Source organism: Pseudophryne corroboree, chromosome 6 (assembly GCF_028390025.1).
Source record: "Pseudophryne corroboree isolate aPseCor3 chromosome 6, aPseCor3.hap2, whole genome shotgun sequence".
NCBI classification, from domain to species: domain Eukaryota; kingdom Metazoa; phylum Chordata; class Amphibia; order Anura; family Myobatrachidae; genus Pseudophryne; species Pseudophryne corroboree.
In genome coordinates this window covers 372,029,120-372,050,240 of record NC_086449.1, presented here as the reverse complement: position 1 = coordinate 372,050,240, position 21,121 = coordinate 372,029,120, and the positions used below count along the sequence as shown (strand labels likewise).

The 21,121-nt window shown below is 46.8% G+C and overlaps 1 protein-coding gene across 2 annotated transcripts in view; it reads left to right on the top strand.

Moving 5' to 3' along the window:
• Nucleotides 1-10,565: 10,565 nt before the first annotated feature.
• IRF5 (interferon regulatory factor 5) overlaps nucleotides 10,566-21,121 on the top strand; it is a 103,865-nt gene continuing 93,309 nt past the window's right edge. The window contains exon 1 of one of the 2 annotated variants that reach the window (XM_063926697.1): nucleotides 10,566-10,892. The gene's annotated coding sequence lies outside the window, so the exon portion shown is untranslated. Of the gene's footprint in view, nucleotides 10,928-21,121 lie in introns of both variants that reach the window. The other variant, XM_063926698.1, reaches the window with a different exon arrangement.

The window sequence follows — 21,121 nt, the reverse complement described above, 5'->3', positions numbered from 1 at the left end:
ATACAGCTGCCAAGCTGCATGGCCAGGAAAACAGACATCTCATTATTTAAATTGAACCCAGCAACGGGGAACGCAGTCCGTAAGTGGCGTCCCCGTTGCTAGGGTCCGTGCGGCTCCGTGCGCCCGGCGTCTAGCGTTGCCAGGGAGCCGGCGGCTGTACGCGCACGGCGTCCCTGGTTGCTAGGCGCCGGGCCGCAGCGACGAGCGGACCCCGGCGCCTAACAGTACCCCCCCCTTGAGGAGGGGTCAAGGAACCCCTAAAGCCAGGTTTCCGAGGAAATTCCCGAAAAAAATGCCCTCTTGAGCCTCGGGGCATGGAGATCCTTATCCAGGACCCAAGACCTTTCTTCTGGACCATAGCCTCTCCAGTGCACCAGAAAATAAAGCCGACCCCGGGACAATTTGGAATCGAGAACCTTCTCTACCAAGAACTCCTGATGACCCTGTACATCTACTGGTGATTTCCCCTGAGAGATCTTCCGAGGAAATCTACTGGATGAAACATATGGTTTCAACAGGGAGCAATGGAACGTATTTCCGATCCGGAGAGCTCTTGGTAAACGTAACCGGAAAGCAACTGGATTGATTTTTTTAATAATATGAAATGGTCCAATAAATTTGGGGCCCAATCTAGCTGAGGTTTGTCGAAGTTTAATGTTACGAGTCGACAACCATACCCTATCTCCCACCTTAAAAGTGCAAGGCCGCCGGAGCCTGTCAGAAAATTTTTTCTCTCGAAATGCCGCTTTTCTGAGAGCAAGGTGCACTTTTCTCCAAATGAGTCTGAGATGAGAGGTTAAGGTTAGCGAGGAGACAGAGGAATGTTGAAAAAAAGAATTAGCTCTGGGGTGAAAACCAAAAACTGAAAAGAATGGAGACACATTAGTGGAGGAATGGCAAGAATTGTTGTACGCAAACTCCGCCAAAGGAAGAAACTCGGACCAATCATTCTGGAGTTTGGCTGAGTACAAACGCAAATACTGTTTTAATGATTGATTAACTCGCTCGGTCTGCCCGTTGGATTGGGGATGGTAGCCGGACGTTAAAGACAATTTCATCTTTAATGAGGCACAAAAAGACTTCCAAAATTGTGCAATGAATTGTGGACCCCGATCAGAAACAATATCAGTGGGTAACCCATGAAGTCTGAAAACATGGCGGAGAAACAAAACTGCCAATCCCTGGGCAGATGGCAGTCGGGGAAGAGCAATGAAATGGGCCATCTTGCTAAAACGGTCCACTACCACCCATATGACTCGGAATCCGGCTGACAGAGGGAGGTCTACCACAAAATCCATGGAAATATGAGACCATGGCCTGAGAGGAACATTTAAGGGCATAAGTTGCCCGATAGGCAAGGAACGGGGAACTTTATGCTGTGCACAGACCTGACAAGAAAAAACAAACTCCTTAATGTCTTTAGAAAGACCAGGCCACCATACTGAGCGGGAGACTAATTCCAAAGTCTTAGAGATCCCCGGATGCCCGGCAACTTTGCTATCGTGAAACTCAGTCAAAACAGTAGCTCTCAAAAACTCAGGGACATAAAGACGACCAGCAGGAGTATTCCCAGGAGCTTGATGTTGAAGCTGCTTTAACTGGGTAAATAAATCTTGTGTGAGGCCTGCCCAAATGGCTGAAGACGGAAGTATGGGAGTAACAGGACTGTTATTATGAACTGGAAGAAAACTGCGTGACAGGGCATCCGCCTTGGTATTCTTGGAACCTGGCCTGAAGGTGATAATAAACTTGAAACGAGTAAAAAATAAAGCCCAACGAGCCTGCCGGGCATTCAGCCGCTTAGCTGATTCGATGTACTGAAGATTTTTGTGGTCAGTCAATACTGAAATGGTATGTGTTGCTCCCTCAAGCCAATGCCTCCACTCCTCGAAAGCCCATTTAATAGCCAGTAACTCCCGGTTACCAACATCGTAGTTGGATTCAGCGGATGAGAATTTCCTGGACATAAAGGCACAAGGATGTAATTCTAGAGAGTTCGGATCCTTCTGGGATAGGATAGCCCCCACTCCAACCTCCGAGGCATCAACCTCAACAATGAAGGGCAATTCTGGGTTGGGATGTCTGAGGACTGGGGCTGAGACGAAAGCTTGTTTCAAGGCCTGAAAGGATAACTCAGCTTCACGTGACCAGTTGGTAGGATCCGCTCCCTTCTTAGTCAGTGCCACAATGGGAGCAACCAGGTCGGAAAAAGAATGAATAAATCTTCTATAATAATTCGCAAACCCTAAAAAGCGTTGAATTGCTTTTAAGTTGGTGGGTTGCGCCCAACTAAGGATGGCTTGGAGCTTCTTTGGTTCCATACAGAATCCCAGAGGGGAAATAATGTACCCTAAAAAGGATACCTCCGTGACATGAAACTCACACTTCTCCAGCTTGGCATAAAGGTGATTTTCACGTAATTTTTGAAGAACCTGACGCACCTGGGTAACATGTTGTTCACTAGAGTCAGAATAGATCAGGATATCGTCTAAGTAAACGACCACGAATCTTCCAAGAAAATCACGGAGCACATCGTTAATGAGATCCTGGAAAACTGCCGGAGCGTTAGACAAGCCGAACGGCATCACCAGATACTCGTAGTGACCCGACTGAGTACTGAACGCCGTTTTCCACTCATCTCCCGACTTGATTCGGATGAGGTTATACGCTCCCCTCAGGTCAATCTTAGAAAAAAATCACAGCCGAACGCAGCTGATCAAAGAGGACAGAAATCAGCGGCAGAGGGTAAGTATTTTTAACTGAGATCTTATTCAGGGCTCTAAAGTCAATGCAAGGTCTGAGTGATCCATCTTTCTTCTCCACAAAGAAGAAACCTGCACTTAAAGGGGATTTAGATGGCCTAATAAATCCTTTCCCTAGGCTCTCCTTAACATACTCATTCATGGCCGCAGTTTCTGGTCCGGACAATGCATATAACCTTCCCTTTGGCAATGTGGCACCAGGAATTAGCTCAATAGCACAATCATAAGGCCGATGGGGAGGCAGAATGTCCGCATTGCCCTTGGAAAATACATCAACAAAGTCCTGGTATTCCACGGGAATGGGTTCGGGAATGGCAGCAGCTATTCTGACGGGAAACGTAATACATTCCTTATTACAGATGGTACCCCATTGTGAGATCTCCCCCGACTGCCAATCAATGATGGGATTATGAAAGGCCAGCCAAGGGTGACCCAGAACCACTGGAACTGCTGGGCAATGGGTAAGGAAAAACTCAATCTTTTCGGAATGAAGAGCTCCTACCGTAAGTAGTACAGGGGGTGTACAGAGGGAAATAACCCCATTGGACAAGGGACTCCCGTCTAAACCATGCATGGTGACACACCTACCCAAGTTTAACTGAGGAATACCTAAGGCCTTGGCCCACATTAAGTCCATAAAGTTCCCTGCAGCTCCACTGTCAACAAAAGCCGACACCGAAGAACTGAGGCTGCCAAAGGAAACTTTAGCTGGGACTAACAGGGAGTTATTCGAGGAGATAAGCTGCAGACCAAAGTGAACCCCCTCACAATTCACTTGGTCGAGGCGTTTCCCGACTTGTTCGGACAATTACGGGCAAAATGTCCCTTACCCCCACAGTACAAACAAAGACCAGAGTTTTGCCTTCTGGCTCTTTCTTCTGGAGACAGCCTGGAGAGTCCCATCTGCATGGGCTCCTCTATGTCCTCAGGAATGGAAAATACACACGGAGTAGATCTGACAGGTGCTCCTTTTTCAGCCCTCCGCTCTCTGAGACGACGATCAATCTTAATAGAAAGCTCCATGAGTTTATCGAGAGTCTCAGGAGCGGGATACTGAAGGAGACTGTCTTTTATAGACTCAGATAAGCCGAGGCGAAACTGACTGCGCAGGGCTGGGTCATTCCAGCCACAGTCGTTCGACCAACGGCGAAACTCTGTACAATAAACCTCTGCAGGATTTCTACCTTGTCTGAGAGCGCGTAACTGACTCTCGGCGGATGCCTCTCTATCAGGGTCATCATACAAAAGCCCTAAAGACCCCAGAAAGGCGTCTACAGACAACAATGCCGGATCCTCTGCTTTTAAACCAAAAGCCCAGGTCTGGGGATCCCCCTGGAGCAAAGAAATAATAATTCCGAGCCGCTGAGATTCAGTACCTGAGGAGATAGGTCTTAAACGAAAATAAAGTTTACAGGACTCTTTAAAATTAAAAAACTGCTTCCTATCACCAGAAAAACGGTCAGGCAAGTGCATTTTCGGTTCAGGAACTACCCTCGGGGAAGTTCGTAAAAGATCTTCCTGCGACTTCACCCAAAGGGAAAGATCCTGAACCATCTGAGTAAGTTCTTGAATCTGGCTAACTAGAAGCTGGCCAGGATTTGGCCCTAAACCAGTGGGATTCATGAGGCCGACAAACCTTACAAAACTGAATAAGGGAAAAAATCAAACCCTGTTTAATTTTAAGTTTTGGTGTGGCCGGTAATAATGTTATGATTCCAGCACTCTGGTCTGAGGTGGTCCTATTGCAAGGACCGGAGCACTGGAACGGAATGCTGGGGAAGGGAGCGGGAATAGAAAGTAGCCCCTGGCTCCCTAACTCCGTTGTCTCGCCCGTGTGGTCAGAAATCCCCTGCGAGACTATGGTTGCTTGAGCCCATGGCAGCCGCGTTTGAAGGGCGGATTATGTCTGCCCAACTCCGATGCCCCCTCAGGTCTTAATGGGAGACAAAGGGAAATCCGAGACAGGGTGATAACAAGGGGCCCTCTGACTAAACAACCAGGCCAGGGGCTACAAGCTAACTGACTAAACCTGAGGTATGTGCGGTAACCCGCCAGGGAAAAGGACAACCAAAATCCACTAGTCCGTACTCCTACCCAGCACCGCTGGATACCAGAGTGGATCTGTGGGAGCGGAATCCTCCGCAAAAGCTCCGGAACACAAATAATAAATGATAAATAATTAAGCGGCCCAAGCCGCAACACACGGCTACGCCGTGACTCACGAACACCACTGGATGTTCAAAGGTGCTCAGTCGGGACTCCAGGAACAGAGGACGACTTCCGAGTACAGGACAACTGAGAACAGGAACGACCGGATACAGCAGGACTGGAAACACTTTCAGCAAACAGATTCAGCATTCAGGAAGCTATTACCGGCGTCTGTGAGAAGCCCAGGAAGTGTATTTAACAGGGAGTCCTCCAATCAGCTGTTTGGAGGCTGATTGGATTAAATGCCATACAGCTGCCAAGCTGCATGGCCAGGAAAACAGACATCTCATTATTTAAATTGAACCCAGCAACGGGGAACGCAGTCCGTAAGTGGCGTCCCCGTTGCTAGGGTCCGTGCGGCTCCGTGCGCCCGGCGTCTAGCGTTGCCAGGGAGCCGGCGGCTGTACGCGCACGGCGTCCCTGGTTGCTAGGCGCCGGGCCGCAGCGACGAGCGGACCCCGGCGCCTAACAGCCATCTGCTAAAGGTCACCAGTAGCTGATCCCATGACTATTGGTGTGTACACATGGTGAGATATTTTCTTACGATTTTGACTATATAGTCAAAATCGTAAGAAAAGTTAGTGCAGATCGCAAGGTGAAAGTCACCTTGCGATCCCGATTCGATGTGCGGTCGGCATCGCAAGCCAAAATAGACTGTGCAGGCAAGTCAAGTTTGACTATCTCTATAGAAGAGATAGTCAAAATTGACACTTAGCCAAAATCGCACATAGTCAGTATTGCAAGCACACTCATTATGTGCTTGCGATGCCGACCTAGTCCCTGTCGAATAGTGAGAATCAGGCATAGCCCGAATCTCACCGTGTGTATGGGCCATATCTTGGACTTGCTCAAGACAGTTCAAGAAATCAGAATCAGAATCAGCTTTATTGGCAAGGTATACTTGCGTATACTAGGAATTTATCTTCGGTTTGCTATACAACAGCCAAGTAGGTAACAGATAAGCAGGTGGTGGTGGTGGGGGGGGGCGGGGGGCACAAGTAAAGTCACACAGATAGGTATACCGTAGGGACACAAGTTAGTTACATGTACGTCTAGTCAGTCAATGTTCAGGAGTTCAGCAGGTGGACCGCTTGGGGAAAGAAACTTTTGAGGCTTCTGGTGGACCTGGCGGGGACAGCCTTGTAACGCCTGCCTGAAGGAAGCAAGTTAAACATGCTGTGTCCGGGGTGTAGCTGGTCTTTTACTATCTTCATTGTCCGCTTTTTAGCTCTGGACAGGTACAGGTCCTGGACTGAGGGAAGGTCGGCCCCGATGATCTTCTCTGCGGTTCTCACCACCTTTTGGAGCCTGCATCTGTCCCTCGCGCTGGCGGAGCTGTACCAAACGAGTATCGTGGAGCACAGTACCGACTCCACAATCACGGAGTAGAAGAGGAGCAGAAGCTTCTGTGGGATGTTGAACTTCCTTAGTTGCCTGAGGAAGAACAACCTCTGCTGCGCTTTCCCAACAGTGGCGTCAGCGTTGGACCCCCATTTAAGGTCCCGGGAGAAAATGGGCACAGCTAAAAAACCTCTAAGCTTAAAATTAGTTTTTATGATTATGTCTTGGGGGAGAGCAAAGTATGAATAGGAATAAGAGCAGAAGTTCTCATATGTGGTCCTCAAGGCACCTGAACAGTCCAGGTTTTAGGTATATCCATGGCTCAGCACAGATGGTAAATCAAATTAATGCTAATTAAGTCACATGTGGCCAAGCATGTATTAACGTCAGACCCTGACTGTTGGGATGCCTTGAGGACTGCATTTGAGAACCTCTGACTTAAAGAAACAAACCCTTCCCTCGTTAGGGTATGACATAAAAAGCAATATTTTTTACTCTGTTTGTATCAGTCTTTTATACATAAATAAGTATTCACACAAACACAACCGGATCCACAAAAGAAGACAAATCCACACAGGTATCTTTTGTTTCTCCAGCCAGCCCCTATCTCCCAAACCTGCACCCTTCTGTCTCTCTAGTCAGCCTGTCTGCCCAGCCTGCACCCTTCTGTCTCTTCAACCTGCCAATCTCCCTAGCCTGCACCCTTCTGTCTCTTCAGCCAGCATCTCATGTCTTTCCAGCTAGCCCATGTCTCCCCAACCAGCTCCCACCCCCCTGCTGTCTCACCAGCCTGCCCCTCCATCCAGCCCTTCTGCTGTTTCACCAGCCCGCCCCTCCATCTAGCCCCCCTGTGACTTGCCCCCCCTGCTGTCTTGTCACACCTGCCATCCCCCTGCAGCACACACTCCCTTACATTCTATTCTATAGCATGCACTAGATCTGGGTGCCTCTCACTACATGCTAAACTCAAACATAAAACTGTATCCATTCCACGGAAACATCAGGATCCACAGAAAAACTTGGATTCATGCTCAGGGGCATAACTAGTAATTTGTGGGCCCCATAGTACAGGGCTGTTTCTAGACAATTTGGCTCCCAGTGCGAACAGCAAAAAAAAATGCAACCCTCCCCCATCCATAGACATTAAAAAAAAAATGCCCCTCCCACAGACTTACTTTTTTTTATTTTGCGTGCCCGTGGCCTCGCAGGAAAAGACTACCTTACACTCCAGTTTTTGACCCAGCACCAACAGACCAACAGGAAGGAAAAAAAAATTCCACCATATCAAGCTCCACACAGTAATGCTCCTTGCACCATATTATGTCCCATGCACCATATTATGCCACCACACCGCAATGCCCGTGACACTTTATGCTCTACAGTAAGGCTCTGAATTACTTTTAAATTACCTGCTCGTTGCCAGGGGTTTCATGCTTTGGGTTTCATGCTCGTTGTAAGGGGTTTCATGCTTTGGTTGTCATGCTTGCTGCCAGGGTTGTAGTCGTTGCGGGGGGTTTTATGTGCTGGGTGTAATGCTCGTTGCCAGGGGTGTGTAATGCTTGTTACCAAGGGATTCATGCTCTGGGTGTCATGCTTATTGCCAGGGGTTTCATGGGCTGGATGACATGCTTGTTGCTAGCGGTGTGTAATGCTCGTTGTCTGGGATTTCTATGCTCTGGGTGTCATGCTCTTTGCCAGGGGTGTAATGCTTATTGCCAGGGGTTTTGTGGTCTGGGAGTCATGCTCTTTGCCAGGGGTGTGTAATGCTTTGTTGCCAGGGGTGTAATGATCGTTGGCACCAAGCAGCACTGCTATTACCTGCTCCCCCTCCTCCCACCCATAATACTCTGCTCGCTATGCGGAGTTTTGCGAAATGATGCAGTTGCGTCGAGATGTCACGATGCAACCACGTCATTTTGCGAAACTCCACCCCCGAGCGGTGTACTATGAGCAAGAGGAGGGGGAGCAGGTAATAGCAGTCAGCGGGTGTCGCAGCGTGCGCTCCGTGTGATTGCAGACCTGCCTGCTGGTAGAAACGGCACTGCCATAGTAAAATGTAATGGCACCATGTACCACCCAAACGCTAACAAAGGGAGGGGGGTGGGCAACGGAGAGGGACTGCTGAAGTTCCGATGGGGGCTGCTGTCTGTCACCATGGTACATTTGGAATATACTTAATATTTGTGGATATCCCGCAAAAAAAATGGCTATTTTCAGTAAATAGCCCAGAAATAATGATAATTATAAATAATAATAAAAAATATTTACAGTTGTGCTCATAAGTTTACATACCCTAGCAGAATTTGTGATTTTCTGGCCATTTGTCAGAGAATATGAATGATAACTCACAAACTTTTCTTTCACTCATGGTTAGTGGTTGGGTGAAGCTATTTATTGTCAAACAACTGTGTTTACTCTTTTTAAATCATAATGACAACAGAAACTACCCAAATGACCCTGATCAAAAGTTTACATACCCTGGAGATTTTGGCCTGATAACATGCACACAAGTTGACACAAACGGGTTTGAATGGCTACTAAAGGTAACCATCCTCACCTGTGATCTGTTTGCTTGTAATCAGTTGTGTGTATATAAAAGGTCAGTGAGTTTCTGGACTCCTGAAAGACCCTTGCATCTTTCATCCAGTGCTGCACTGACGTGTCTGGATTCTGAGTCATGGGGAAAGCAAAATAATTGTCAAAGGATCTGTGGGAAAAGGTAATTGAACTGTATAAAACAGGAAAGGGATATAAAAAGATATCCAAGCAATTGAGAATGCCAATCAGCAGTGTTCAAACTCTAATTAAGAAATGGAAAATGAGGGATTCTATGGAAACCAAATCACGGTCAGGTAGACCAACAAAAATTTCAGTCACAACTCCCAGAAAAATTGTTCGGGATGCAAAGAAAAATCCACAAATAATTTCAGCTGAAATACAGGACTCTCTGAAAAAAAGTGGTGTGGTTGTTTCAAGATGCACAATAAGGAGGCATTTGAAGAAAAATGGGCTGCATGGTCGAGTCGCAAGAAGAAAGCCATTACTACGCAAATGCCACAAAGCATCCCGCTTACAATACTCCAAACAGCACAGAGACAAGCCTCAAAACTTCTGGAACAAAGTCATTTGGAGTGATGAGACCAAAATTGAACTTTTTGGCCACAACCATAAACGTTACATTTGGAGAGGAGTCAACAAGGCCTATGATGAAAGGTACACCATCCATTCCTACTGTGAAACACATAGGTGGATCGCTGATGTTTTGGGGATGTGTGAGCTACAAAGGCACTGGAAACTTGGTCAAAATTGATGGCAAGATGAATGCAGCATGTTATCAGAAAATACTGGAGAAAAGTTTGCACTCATCGGCCCGGAAGCTGAGCATGGGACGTACTTGGACGTTCCAACATGACAATGATCCAAAACACAAGGCCAAGTCGACCTGTCATTGGCTACAGCAGAATAAAGTGAAGGTTCTGGAGTGGCCATCTCAGTCTCCTGACCTCAATATCATTGAGCCACTCTGGGGAGATCTCAAACGTGCAGTTCATGCAAGACAGCCCAAGGATTTACAGGAACTGGAGGCTTTTTGCCAAGAAGAATGGGCAGCTTTACCATCTGAGAAAATAAAGAGCCTCATCCACAACTACCACAAAAGACTTCAAGCTGTCATTGTTGTTAAAGGGGGCAATACACGGTATTAAGAACTGTGGTATGTAAACTTTTGATCAGGGCAATTTGAGTAGTTTCTGTTGTCATTATGATTTAAAGAGTAAACACAGTTGTTTGACAATAAATGGCTTCACCCAACCACTAACCATGAGTGAAAGAAAAGTTTGTGAGTTATCCTTTATATTCTCTGACAAATGGCCAGAAAATCACAAATTCTGCTAGGGTATGTAAACTTATGAGCACAACTGTATATGCCCTATAGCTACCAGGAAACAAAATGTGAATGTATTGTTTGTGCGAACTTACTGCAGGTCCTGTGGTTTGTGTAAATCCAGCAAGTTCCTTGTTTGTATGTGTGTGCGTGTGCGTAAATATTTGCGAACACCATTACTAATATCAAACACAGACAGCTTTGGCCAACTTCTGTGAATTCCCAAGTCCGTCATGTCGGTGTAACTGTTGCTGTCATCATATTGCGTGTGAGTTTATCTCAGCACAGATAACAGCCTGTACAGTATACATGTCACTTCTCTTATATACACACACAGGACAATACCCAGCAGCGTGAATACAGGCACTGAGCAGGGAGCACATGATCTCACCTGCACGGAGAGCTGCGGCCGGGCAGTAGTGTCACCTGAAGCCCAGGCTGCCGCCTCCCACTCCGCTCCCAGAGCAGGAAGCGCCCCGCCCACCTCTCCGTTCTGCTTTCACATCCAGCTTCTGCTTTTTCTGGTTGTTGTCAACATTTCCATCGCAGTGTTCAATGTGTTTTCCCCGGTGCCCTTCGCTGCAGTGCGGCGTCCTGCTCCGCGGTGCGTGCGGCGGTATGGCTGCTGGGAGAGACACCTAGGAGGGCAGCAGGTCTATGGGCGGCCGAGGGATCGCTTCCCCCTGAGCAGACAGCAGGTGAGAGCTGGGCCTCCGCTCCCCGGAGAAGTGCAGTAAGTGGTGTCTCTGTTGTCAGCCTGTTACATATGAGATAACAAATCTGCCAATTCCAGGTGCTGACAGCATCTCACACATATATAACGAGCAGTCATTGCTGAGAGCCCTTTGGACTGGTTTTTCTCTCACTATAGATATATGCAAAAAGCTGTCCAAACAACCCTAATTGCCTGATTACTGCTGCCTGGGATAATAGGCTTTTATATAGTTACCAAACTATGCAATCTACCTGCTTAAAATCAGAGCAGTGTACTGTAGAGTGAGATCCGTGTTTTACTGCAATGCACTACCTGGGTGCAATGCATCACATGTACTTTAGATCCCCCTTAAAAGACTAGAACGTTTTTTTTTTTTCGTGTTTTTTTTTTTTTTTGCGTAAGCAGCTTCATGCTTATTGAGGCTTAAGGCAGGTACACACTACCCGATAGTGGAATGCCAGCGACAGATGACTATATTGTTGAACAATATAGTGTTCAACGATATAGTGCGTACACACTGAACGTTATCGTTCAACGACGTCACCGGCGTCATTTACGAACATGCAACTCCGCCCAACATTGACAGGTTGAGCTGCATGTCAGCTCAATATTGGTGATCGCTAAACTGTGTGCGGAAGCACGTATCGTTCATCGGTCACCAATATTACCCCATACACAGTGGACGATATAAGCCTTAAAAATAAACGATAACTACTTATGTTCGTTAAGTCACCTAGTCTGTATGGGCCTTTATTCAGAGGCAATGTATAGTTACAATCCCTCTTCCGCAGCCTCTGGAGGCTGACACCCTCAGCACATGTACAGTGTCTGTTTCCCAGGAGGAGTCTTTCAAAATGTGAAAGACTCCTGAAATTAGTAGCAACTGCTGCCCCTTGGCTGCAGCTCAGACCACATATAGCAATGGGGGCAGGGTAATACATAAGCCCTATAGTACCTTTAATGTTGTTTTTGAAATATGCAACATCTGCCTGTCCCTGGGAATCTGCAGCGCTGTGGAACACCGCTGCTGCACCCGGAATGCAGCGCCCTGCTTCAGTGCATAAGCTATCTCAAAAACAACCTGACAGGTACTGTAAGGATTATGCATTAGCCAGGCGCTGAACCCCTCCAACCCCAACCCCCCCTCCCCCACAGGCAGCAGCTTCCACTACCCCAGAAGTGCAACTTGCAGGGACAGCGGTTATAACCATCCTTCAGAATCTGGTAAATAGGGGTCAGAGAGTAATCTCCATTGATAATATTGGGGGCTGCAGTCTGCGCTCATTAGCTTTTTGCAGGAGATTTCTGGGAAATATACTGCTTTACTAGGTTGTTAGTACATAGTGGAAATTCTCAAAAGTATGCAGACACACAGTACAATTCAGTTTTGTGATGTCACACACTTGCTTATGTACTAATGCACCCATTTTTATGGGTACATGAATAGATGTTCACATCTGCATGGGTGCAGGATTTTGAACCATCTGATGGGAGACATTTAGAGATTTAATTGTCTGGAACTAGGCTACTTAACTGAGCTATAGACCCTAATATAACATTGTGTAAGATTTGCCAAGTGCCAAGATTTCAGGGTCAGTTTGTACAATTTAAGAAATGTTGATTTTGCATTGTAAAAAAGCGGCTGGGTTAAGTTTTACTGCTAAATCACATAAATCCCTACCCTTTGCAACAGGGCCGTAACTAGGTGTGTGCCAGTGGTGCCTGGCACACAGCGCAGATGCACTGTGGGCGCAGGACCACTGGCAACACCCGCCTGTCCACGCCGCTGCACTGTGGGGTCCCCACACCAACCATTACCGCTCAGCTGTAGTGCATTGCCCGGCTACCTCTTCTCACACAGGTAGCCGGGTAGCGCTGCAGCCTCCGCTCCTCGTCTCCTAGGTCCCCCTTCCGCTCTACTCCCCCCCTTCATGTTCTGGAAGAGATGACGTTTCTCCCCGCCCATACCCAGCCCACCCACAGTGCCCTCTGCTGCAGGTGGCACTGTTGGTCTGCCGGCTGGTCACAGGTAAGTGTAATGCTCTCTCTCTTCTAAAAAGGGGGACTCTGCCTGCCATAATGTGTAAAAAGGGGGACTCGACCCGCTGTAATGTGTAAAAAGGGGGACTCTGCTGCTGCCTAATGTGTAAAAAGGGGACTCTGCCTGCCGATATTTGTAAAAGGGGGACTCTGCCTGCCTAATGTGTTAAAGGGGGACTTTGCCTGCCGTAATATGTAAAAAGGGGGATTCTGCTGCCGTAATGTGTAGAAAGGGGACTCTGTCTGCCTAATGTGTATAAAGGGGACTCTGTGCCATAATGTGTAAAAGGGGGTCTCTGCCTGCCTAATGTATAAAAAAGAAACTCTACCTGCCGTTATGTATAAAAAGGGGTACTCTACCTGCCGTACTGTGTAAAAGGGAGCTCTACCTGCCGTAATGTGTAAAAATGGGTACTCTGCCTGCCGTAATGTGTAAAATGTGACTCTACCTGCCGTAATGTGTAAAAGGGGACTCTACCTGTCGTACTGTGTAAAAGAGAGCTTTACCTGCCATACTGTGTAAAAGAGGACTCTGCCTGCCGTACTGTGTAAAAGGGGGCTCTGCCTGCCGTAATGTGTAAAACGGGACTCTGCCTGCCGTAATGTGTAAAAGGGGGCTCTGCCTGCCGTAATGTGTAAAATGTGACTCTACCTTCTGTAATGTGTAAAAGGGAGCTCTACCTGCTGTAATGTGTACCATATACTTTTGGTGCGCGTGGGGGGGCGCCGCCGATGCTGTTTCATGCACACAGCACTAAAATGTCTAGTTACGGCACTGCTTTGCAAATATCACACTCTAAAGGGGCCTACACACCTAGCGACCCGCCGCCGAGCTGCCCGACGGCCGACCCGGGGTGGGGTGGTGGTGGTGGTGGTGGTGGTGATGATGACGATGACGACAGGGGGAGTGAAGTTTTTTCACTCCCCCCGTCACCATGGCACTGCATGCTAATAGGGACGAGATTATCCATATTGGCCTGCATGTTTAAACAAGCCGGCAACAGCGATGAACGAGCGTGGGGCCGCACATCGTTAATCGCTGGTGCCTACACTCTGAAAGATATGAATGCCATCTCGGTCATTAATGAACAAGATCGTTCATATCTTTCACTGGTATCGACCAGTGTGTCGGGACCATTACATTTGGTCCATAGAAGTGGAGAAGCTGGGCTTAGGGCAGGGGTGGAAAATTAGAGGCCCTCCAATAGAACTACACATCCCATCATGCCCGTCAACAGTTTTAGCATTGCCAAATAGCAAAACTATGGTAGGGCATGCTTGGATGTGTAGTTCTACAACAGCTGGTGTGCCGTTTATTGCCGACCCCTGGTTTAGAGTGATATACTCTGCTTTGCAAGACAGAATGCAACTTTTTTCCCGTTTGAAAATATGATTTTTTTTCACTACCTCAAAAGTGGTGAGGATTGGGCATTGGCAAATATTGGCAAAATAATACTTTTTACTTCCATTTTCACATTTTATAGTTTTAGATTCAAGCAATATAATAACACTGGGGAAAAAAAAAAGACACATGCAGTAAATATGGTATTTACATCTTAAAGGAGTCTAAACTAAGTAATATTTTTGGGGCAAAATGAAGGAGGAGGAGAGTGGGTTATGATAAGTTTGGAGTGTTTTCTCTTTTCACCATGCATGTTTTCAGGCAGATGCACAAACCCAATATGTGAAAACGAATTGCACTCTCCACACAGTTCTATCAATATTTGTCTTATGTAGGGTAGGTTTATTATTCTATATTCAAATACTGTGTAATTGTATGTATTATAAGACTAATATATATTCATTGTCATATTCTAGGGAACTCCTTAATTGAAACATTGAGGGGTAATCCTAATCATGATATGCATAGTGTCCTATAAGGAAGAATGAAAATATGGGACATTTATGCTTCTCTCCATTTGTTAATGTGCTTTCTTGATGCTGCAACAGATATCACAGATGTGTCCTTCTACACCAGAGGTTCTCAAACTTGGTCCTCGTGGGCACACACAGTGCATGTTTTGCAGGTAACCCAGCAGGTGCACAGGTGTATTAATTACTCACTGACACATTTTAAAAGGTCCACAGGTGGAGCTAATTATTTCACTTGTGATTCTGTGAGGAGACCTGCAAAACATGCACTGTGTGGGCCCAGGAGGACCAAGTTTGAGAACCTCTGTTCTACACTGTGGCTTCAGTTGCCCCAAACAGCCCCTCTCTGTGCGCTATGTCCTGGTCTGATGTTCATGACACACTGCCTGGAATGGAATTGTCTCCATAGGATAATACTACTAGTAACCACACTGTAGTCAATTACAAGACAACAGAAAAAGGAAGTTAACCTACACTACCACTCAAAAGTTTTAGAACACCCCCATTTCTCCAATGTTTATTTAAATTTCTGCAGCGGTGTACACTGGGATTCCACAGGGAATAATATCGGGGGGTGTAGAATTGGATCTCTGAGGCACCAACAGGCTAAAGCTTTGACTGTTCCCAGGATGCACTGCACTGCCTCCTCTATAGCCCCACCTCCAGGCACTGGAGCTCAGTTTGTAAGTTGGTACCTGCAGTGCAGGTCACTAACAGGGAGGCTGTGCTAGGCAGCCCTGAAATGTAGCTTTTTTTTTAGAAGACTTCAAGGGCCACAGCACAAGCACTAGTTGCAGTGTATGTCATGTTGACAGTGTATGTCATGTTGTCTTTCCTGGCTCGCCGGATTTTATGGTTAAGGTCTGATCCTGTCCTGAAACTTCAGGACAGGATCAGATACTTCCTCTCTCACCAGAGAGTGTCAATACACTTGGCGATGCAAGTACTAGGCCTCATGGTGTCGGCATTCGACATGGTAGAGTTCGCTCAATTTCAATCCTGCCCTCTGCAATGATTAATCCTTTCCAAGTGGAACGGCCTGCCTCACCGGATCAGGTCTCAAATGATCTCCTTGACTCCAGAGGTTCGTCTGTCACTGAGCTGGTGGCTACAGGACCAACAGTTGAGCAGGGGCCGTCCCTTCTGGATCTCCAACTTGGTCCTCCTAACAACAGACGCCAGTCTGCGGGGTTGGGGCTCGGGGTTGGAGCAACACTCTCTCCAGTGTCAGTGGACCAAGGAGGAATCTCTCCTCCAGATAAACATTCTGGAATTGCGGGCAGTGTTCAATGAGTTGACCCTGGCCCTGCCTCTGGTACAGAACAGGCCTGTTCAAGTACAATCGGACAACACCGCCTCGGTGGCGTACATAAATCATCAAGGTGGCACTCAGTCGCATGGCAATGATGGAAGTGTCAAAATTCTCCAATGGCCGGAACGCCATCTGCCAGCCATATCAGCAGTGTTCATTCCGGGAGTTCTCAACTGGGAAGCGGACTTCCTCAGTCGTCAGGACGTGCACGCCGGAGAGTGGAGTCTTCATCCCGAAGTCTTTCAACTCCTAGTGGACAAGTGGGGCCTACCAGATGTAGACCTGATGGCATCTCAATCACAAGGTTCCGGTCTTCGGAGCAAGGACAAGGGATCCTCAAGCAGCGTTCGTGGATGCACTAACAATTCCATGGAAACTTTCGGCTGCCATATGTGTTCCCTCCAGTGTCACTCCTGCCCAGGGTAATACGGAAGTCCAAGCAAGAAGGAGGAGTACTACTTCTGGTCTCTCCAGCGTGGCCCAGACGGCATTGGTTCTTAGACCTGTGGGGTCTTTTGATAGAGCGTCCTCTTCTATTTCCTCAATGCCCAGTCCTCCTCGTTCAGGGCCCTTGTGTATACCCGGACCTGGCCAGACTGGCTTTGACAGCGTGGCTCTTGAGGCATCACTCCTGAGAGCAAAGGATTCTCTGAGGCGGTCATTCAAACTATGTTGAAAGCCCGTAAACCAGCTTCGGCTCGGATTTAATACAGGGTCTGGAATTCTTACTTCACTTGGTGTGCTGCTAAGAATTATGATGCGTATACTTTCAGAACTTCAAGACTTTTGGCTTTTCTCCAGCAAGGACTAGACTTGGGCCTTCATTTGGCCTCCCTCACCGTACCTATATCTGCCTTGTTGGTGTGGTTTCAGAGGAAAATTGCGTCTCTTCCTGATGTTCACACATTCACTCAGGGTGTTCTATGGATTCAGCCTCCCTATGTCCCTCCTGTGGCTCCATGGGATCTGTATCTTGTATTGAATGCCCTGCAAAAGTCTCCATTTGAACCTCTTGAGTCTGTGGACCTTAAATGCCTTACGCTTAAGGTTGTTTTTCTGTTGGCTATTACCTCTGCTAGGAGGGTGTCGGACTTAGGCGCTTTATCCTGTCGTCCAGCCTTTCTGATTTTTCACCGTGACTGGGCTGTCCTTCGAACTCGCCCTGGTTATTTGCCTAAGGTGGTGTCCTCTTTTCACCTTAACCAGGAGATTGTGGTTCCGGCCTTCACCTCTTCTGGTCTGTCCTCCAAAGAAAAATCTTTGGATGGGGTACGGGCTCTCCGTGTTTACGTGGAGAGGACTGCCTCCATCAGGAGGTCTGATTCTCTTTTTGTACTTTTTGGTTTTCACAAACGTGGCTGGCCTGCGAATAAGCAGACCTTGGCCAGATGGATTAGAATTGTGATTGCACAAGCTTATGCACACGCTGGGCTCCCAGCTCCTGCTGCTATCAAGGCCCATTCTACTCGGTCGGTTGGACCTTCTTGGGCGGCCCGCCCTGGCGTGTCCGCATAACAATTGTGCAAGGCGGCTACTTGGTCCTCTGTGTCCATGTTCATCAGGTTCTATGCGTTTGATACTTCTGCTTCCCAGGATACTTCCCCCTCCCATGAGGAACTGCTTTTGGACATCCCCGATGTTGTTATTCCCTGTGGAATCCCAGTGTACCCCGCTGCAGAAAAGGAGATTTATGGTAGACTTACCGTGTTAAATCTTTCTGTGACATACACTGGATTCCACAGGGCGCCCAACGTGACGCACTTAGCTTCTTTGCCGTTTGTATGGCATTAGCCGCTGGTACCTTTTCCTGTCATGAGAATGTGGTTCTATGTGGCTAACATTTACCGTCTCTATTTTACCTGCTACTGCATTGGACTGGTTAACAAAACTGAGCTCCAGTGCCTGGAGGCAGGGCTATAGAGGAGGCGGTGCAGTGCATCCTGGGAACAGTCAAAAGTTTAGCCTTTAGGTGCCTCGGATCAAGATCCAACTCTACACCCGATGTTATTCCCTGTGGAATCCAGTGTACCTCGCAGAAAGAGATTTAACCATGGTAAGTCTACCATAAATCTCCTTTTACGCAGTTTAATCTCAATGTACTCTTAAATTGAAGCAGATAATAAATAATGGAAAGGAAAAATAAATAAATTATAGAATCCCTTTTTTAACAACATTCTGTCTAAATTCTTCACTCCTCAAAGTAGCGCTCCAGATATAACCGCCAAACACACCTGTGGATTCTTTCTACAATGGAAATCATGTATTGTTCTGGGATTTCTTCCTAACACTCTTGTAGAAAGTCCAACAAATGTGTTGCACGTGTACTGTACAATGTTTTGCTTTCACCTTCTGTCCAGTTCACCCCAAACCAGCTAGATTGGGTTTAATGAGTTTGGGGTTACGGGACCCCTTGGGTTGCTGTGGTCTGGCTGCTTTCAGATTTTGCATCACATTGTAGTTCAGCAATTTTTTAGCACCTTATTATTTTTCTATCATTTAACAACTTTTAGCGTTCTAATTAATACCTTTCACCTAAATAACGCTCCTTAACACATAGCTTATGCTTTTTACTTATTAACACTTATAAACACTCTAGCCTCTCACTATTGTGGTGCCTTGGGGCAGCTGGTCTTTGCTGACTTGGTGGGGTCTTGTGCCTTGGACTTTAACTTTAGTCAAGAGTGCAGCAAGAGTGTGGCAATGGAATGGTTAAGAGCATGGCAATTACAGTTTAATGCCAAAAAATGCAAAATCATGCACTTGGGTCTCAAAAATCCTAAAGCTAAATACAGTATTAATGGCACTATACTGGAAACTACTGAGGAGAAAAGGGATCTAGGAGTCACTATTTCAGGTGACTTAAAGGCAGGTAAGCAGTGTAATAAAGCAATGAGGAAGTCTAATCAGATGCTTGGCTGCATTGGGAGAGGAATCAGTAGCAGAAAGAAAGAAGTAATAATGCCACTGTATAGGTCAGGCCTGACCAACCTGTGGCTCTCCAGATGTTGTGAAACTATACATCCCAGCATGCCCTGCCACGGTTTTAGCATTCCCTAATAGCAAAACTGTGGTAAAGCATGATAGGACTGTTTTACAACAGCTGGAGAGCCACAGGTTGGCCAAGCCTGGTATAGGTAATTGGCACGGCCTCATCTAGAATACTGTGTTCAATTCTGGAGGCCATATCTTCAAAAGGATATTAATATATTAGAGACTGTAAAAAGAAGGGCAACTAAATGATGCATGGCCTACATCACGAAACATTCCCAGAAAGACTAAGAAATCTCAATATGCATAGTTTGGAGCAGAGAATGGAAAGGGGGGACATGATGGCAACTTTCAAATATATCAAGGGGTTTAACAAAGTCCAAAAGGGAAACATTCTTCAAATGAAGAGAAGCAATAGAACACGAGGACATGCACTGAGACTGAAGGGAGGTAGGTTCAGGGGAAATTTGAGGAAAAATTACTTCACAGAAAGGGTAGTGGACAAGTGTAATAGCCTCCCATCAGAGATGGCAAAGGCTAAGACAGCAGAGCAATTTAAACATGCCTGGGATAGACATAAGGATATCCTTACAAAGAAATAAGGATCAAATAAGGTTTGAGATTAAAAAAAAAAAATATATGGTAAAAAAAAAGGGCAGACTAGATGGGCCAAGTGGTTCTTATCTGCTGTCAAATTTTGTTAGTAATAGTGTTAGGGACCCATCAAGGTCACCTTGATGTTGGTTGGTCCATATTTTTTGACAAATAAATTATACTAAGTACCTTGATTTTGCTTTATGTTAGATTGCAGAGTTTTTTCTTCTTCTTCTGCTTAGCAGGGCTTAGTACTATAGAGCGTGCATCTGCATTTTCTTTCCTTCTGTGTAGATTAGTTTTAAGCCTAGAGACTCTGCTGGTAATTCCATAATTTGAAGTTTACAATCTTGTTCTTTTTCTCGAAGATAGTTCTAACATAAGATGAATGAATGTTTTGGGTCATTACAGGGCCGTAACTAGGGGGGGGGGGCTAAGGCGGCATGCGCCCCGGGTGTAAGATTTGAGGCGGCGCCAAGGAGTTACAGAGGAGCAAAGGGGGGGTGGGGGGGGGGGGGGGGGGAGGGTTTCCAACCAGCAGTGCTGTGCTGCTCCTGTGAGACACCAGACAGCTCCCAGGGCAATGTTTCTGACCCACCTGTCTGCCCGCAGCTGTCTCCGGCGCTGTGCTGCCGGCTACTGTCTTAAACTCTCTTCTTTGCCATGCAGTGCTGCGACTAGCGTGTGGTGCACTGTACAAGCTATGGAAGCGCACTGAGCTCCCAGTTAGCAGTGTCAACCTCCACATTGCCTCCCAGATGGGGGGATTTGGTGTAGCTTATAGGGTATGTAGTGTAGTAATGTATTGCAGTATATAGGGGCTCGTAGTGCACTGATGTGGTGTAGCATATAAGGGGATGTAGTGTAGTGATGTGGTGTAGCATATAGGGTATGTAGTGCAGTTATGTAGTTCAGCGTGTAGGGGATGTAGTATAGTGATGTAGTGCAGTGGATAGGGGAATGTAGTGCAGTGATGAAGTGTTATGATATAGTGCAATGTATGGGGACACACCAAGGAGCATGTAGTTGAACACGCTGGTAGGGCATGTGACGCTTAGGACATTTGAGGCACATAGGGGAATATTGTCCAATAGTATCTTCTTTTTTCGCATTTTTTGATAATATGATTATTTTAGTCTGACAGAGTTTGTTTTTGTTTGTTTTTTTGGGGAGGGGGGAGATAATTTTCTGCCTTGCCCCGGGTGACGAAAATCCTAGTTTCGGCCCTGGTCATTATCTTGCTGTATAACGGAAAATAAATACAGAAACTGCAGAACCCAACACTCCTCATACTTGTCAACCTGTGGGCAGCCCCCTCGGGGAGTGGTAAGCAGGTCAGCACTGAGGGGAGTGTGGTGTGGCAAAGGTGGGTGATGCAGGGGGTTTTATGCAAGTGGGTGATACAG